The sequence below is a fragment of the Gossypium arboreum genome, chromosome 8, assembly GCF_025698485.1.
Source record: "Gossypium arboreum isolate Shixiya-1 chromosome 8, ASM2569848v2, whole genome shotgun sequence".
Taxonomy (NCBI): domain Eukaryota; kingdom Viridiplantae; phylum Streptophyta; class Magnoliopsida; order Malvales; family Malvaceae; genus Gossypium; species Gossypium arboreum.
Window position 1 is genome coordinate 120052401 of NC_069077.1, and position 3949 is coordinate 120056349.

General features: G+C 35.6%; 1 non-coding gene across 1 annotated transcript; it reads right to left on the reverse strand.

Annotated features, from left to right (window-relative positions):
* Positions 1 to 3627: 3627 nt before the first annotated feature.
* LOC128280094 (small nucleolar RNA R71) lies at positions 3628 to 3734 on the reverse strand. Its single transcript, XR_008270275.1, has one exon. It is a non-coding gene; the product is annotated as a small nucleolar RNA R71 (small nucleolar RNA).
* Between the last annotated feature and the right edge of the window lie 215 nt (positions 3735 to 3949).

The following is a 3949-nucleotide window of genomic DNA, read 5'->3' on the forward strand; positions in this document are numbered from 1 at the left end:
GCATGTATAGTATGAAAAACCTTGAAATTATTGTTGATTTGGTGCAAGTATGACTAAGTATAATCGGCCATATGAGTGCTTGATGCTATGTTATAATTAATGAGCTCAAGTGTGTGAATATAATTGTGTGCGGCCTTATAAGGGCTAAGTACCTTGGATTCCCCTTTGATATTCAAACGACTAAATCAATTTACTTGTTAACATAAAGCTCGAGAGCTTAGAGGGCAACAATTGGATAAGGGGAAGGAAAAATTGATCGAATAGCCGTTGAAGCCGTTCGACAACATCCGAGGTAAGTCCTCAAGAAATGACCCTACTCGAATTATGTGAAATGAAATATGGATGTGTAATGATTATTGATTTATGTGTGTATGAGTATTTGAATGATACCCGGGCTAAGTCCCGAAGGAGATTATGCTAGTGATATGTTTGTGTTTGAGCCTTAGTAACGAAAAAGAAACATGGATGTGTAATGACTATTGATGTATGTGTGTGCATGAGCAATTAAATGATATCCGGCTAAGTCCCAAGACATTTATGCTAGTAGTTAAATCCGGGTTAAGACCGAAGGCAATTATGCTAGTGACTAAATCCGGGCTAAGACCAAGGCATTCGTGCAAGTTGTTAAATCTGGCTAATACCAAGGCATTTGTGCAAGTCGTTCTATCCGGGCTAAGACCAAGGCATTCGTGCATGTGGTTATTTCGGTTGTATTCGAAGAAGCTTGGGCTGAAGGTGGCGTTGGTTGCTGTAATAAATTTAATTAGTACGCTCGAAAAGCCCAAATGATAAGGTATGTTTATATGTGCATTGGAAAAGTCGATATGTTTGAGTAACATTCGTTCAATCGACTAACGAATTTTCAGCTATTGAATTGGTTGATATCTTGTGAAAGTATACAATGATGAAGTGTGAAGTAAGTATGATTATGTGAATGTGTATTAATGAAATGATTCATTTGGCTATGTGAATGTAATGCTTTAGTTAAAGCTGATTTTATTGCTTGAGACTTACTAAGCATAAAAATGCTTACCCGTTGCTTTGGCTCTCGCTTTATAGATTTTGTTAGTTAGCGATCGGATACGGGATCATTGAAGTCGAAGTCATCCACACTATCAAAGCCTCCATTTTGGTATAATTTTGGTTGAACTTTGAAATGGCATGTATAGGACTACCCTTGTTGGTTCAAATGTGTTGTGATGTACATGTACGGCCATGCGAAAATGGCTCGTAGAAGTAAAGTACGAACTTAGACCATTTGTGATTTGTATATATATATATGGTTTTCATGATGTGATTATGGATTGGAAATGGGAGTGTTGGTCACATGATCAGCCATTGGAATGGCTAAAAATGATCATAGGTGAACCTATGTATGGCAAGACTAGTTGGTTCATGGAGACTACAAAATAGGTAAGACCTACCTTAAAAACAGGTACTGCCAGCTGCAGTGATGGGAATGTGAAAAATCACCAAAAATTGTAGGGATGGTATTAAATAGTGAAAGAATTATGTAAATGAACCTTGATGAGTCTACTTTCATATGGAAGAAACGAAACGGTCATAGGAGTTACGTGTTAAGAGATATTAAAGTTATCGTGAGACAGGGCCAGAACGGTTTCTGGGTCCCCTGTCGTGACTTTGAAAATTTACCATAAATTATCCAGAATGAATTAGAAGTCATGCCTAATATTTGCAGATTCCTTTTTGAGTCTAGTTTCATTATAAACAAACGGCATCAGTATTGAAACCCTGTACAGAGAGATATTCAAGTTGTAACGCGCGAAGGTCAGTGTAGTCGACCCCTGTAACATGGGTGAATTTAACTAATAAACTGTACCAATTGGCCGGACCAAAAATTCTAGAAATAAATCCATGGATGGATATACGAGTCTAAATTCAGGGAAAATTTATGGAATCAGTTTCCGAGTTGTGAAACTCGAGATATGCTTTTTAAGGCGACAGCAACGCAGTTTTCCAGCTTGCCTGGAATGTCAAATTGGTCGGTGCCATAAGTGGTTTTGGCTTGTTAACCCCTCGTGTCCGACACCGGCAACGGTCTTGGGTTCGGGGTGTTACACATGTTAGGTTGATTACATTTCGTGTACTTAATTTATTAAAATTGTGTTTGTGTTATTATAGGCCTCGGTAAGATATTTGATTAAGTAAAACCATAACTAAGTTACTCTTGCCTTACAATTGTAAGGTAACTAATGAATTAATTATTTAAATGGATTTAAATTGTAATTAATTGACACAATACTTAATCAGTGCATGTTTAATCATCTAAGGTAGCTGAGGATTAAATTAGCAACGGTATCTAACGATACATTAGCCGTGCATAACTTGCAAGATTATTGTGATTAAACTGTTTCAAGGTAGAAGTACACTGTTACCTCACGTAATCTTTTATGTGCTTATGAGATTGAATTAATTGTTTGAATTAGCATAGAGATATGTACAAGAGATTATTTTAACTTCATAAGTATGTATGTGCATTAACACATTTGATTATTAAAATTTGTTTAATCGGCTGAATTCACATAAAGATATAGTCAAGAGATAAATGGATTTTGGTAGGTAAGTATGTTCATAAGTTAGCAAATTACCGAGTTGCCGTGAATTTATTTGTAACAACATAAACATGAGTTTAACAATTCTAAGTTAAGAAATGTAAATACTCTAGCACAATTATGTCACCTTGATTAAAATCATCTTTTGAAATCTTGCATTGGAACTTTTATTTTATGTTTATTTATTTTACTTAGTTAAAATCTTAATTTTTAATCACCTCCTCAAATCAAAATATATTTCTTCACCAAAGTGTTTTTAAAATTACATTCATAAACAATTCTTTTCACAGTCCCTGTAGGTACGATAACTCGACATTTACTTGTCACTTTATTACTTGTTGCGATTGTGTATACTTGCACATTTTCGTCGCTCCAAGTTTTTGGTGCTGTTGTCGGGGACTATTTTAAAAGACATTATTTGTGAAATTGTTAATTTTGCATTTTGGTGTTTTTTTTGTTAAATTTTAATTCCATTTTTTTTGTGTTTGTTTCTGTTGTTTTTGAGTATTGATCAAATTATTGACTTACTCCCTGCAAAACCCTAAAATTGAAAGGACTTTCTGACAAAGGAGAAGACAAACGAACCAAAGAAGGACCGAAGATATGAATTTTGAAAATCCAAACCAAAATCTAAGAGGAACATTCACTTATAATACTCACAATTCAATCATTGTTGCCGAATATAGAAATTGTGCCATTCAACAATATGCCAATCCTCTATTAACGAGCTCAATTCGAGTATTAAGAGACCCGAAACCGAGGCACAACATTTTGAGCTGGAGCCGGTCATGTTCCAAATGTTGCAAAATATGGGTCAATTTAGCGGGATTCCTACTAAAGATCCACATATTCATCTTCGGCTATTCATAGAAGTGAGTGACTCATTTAAACTATTCAGGAAGACCGAGGATGCCTTGAGATTGAGATTATTTCCATACTTCTTAAGAGATAGAGCATGAGCGTGGTTGAACTCCCTACCATCCAGTTCCATAACTACATGGCAAGAGTTGGTCGACGTCTTTTAATGTAATATTTCCCTCCACATTTAACCATCAAGATCCAAAATGAAATCACTTCATTTTAGCAACTTGATAAAGAATATTTATATGAGGCATGGGAGCGATTCAAGGAGTTATTATGAAAGTGCCCTCATCACGGCATTCCTTGTTGTGTTCAAATGGAGACTTTCTACATTGGTTTCAATATTCATACTAGAATGATGGTGGATGCTTCGACAAATGGAGCTCTTCTTTCTAAGTCTTATAACGATGCTTACAAGATTATTGAAAGAATTTCTAGCAATAACTATCCATGGCCAACCAACCGAGCAGCCTCAAGAAGACGAATTGCAGGAATACATTGTAACAGCCTGTTTT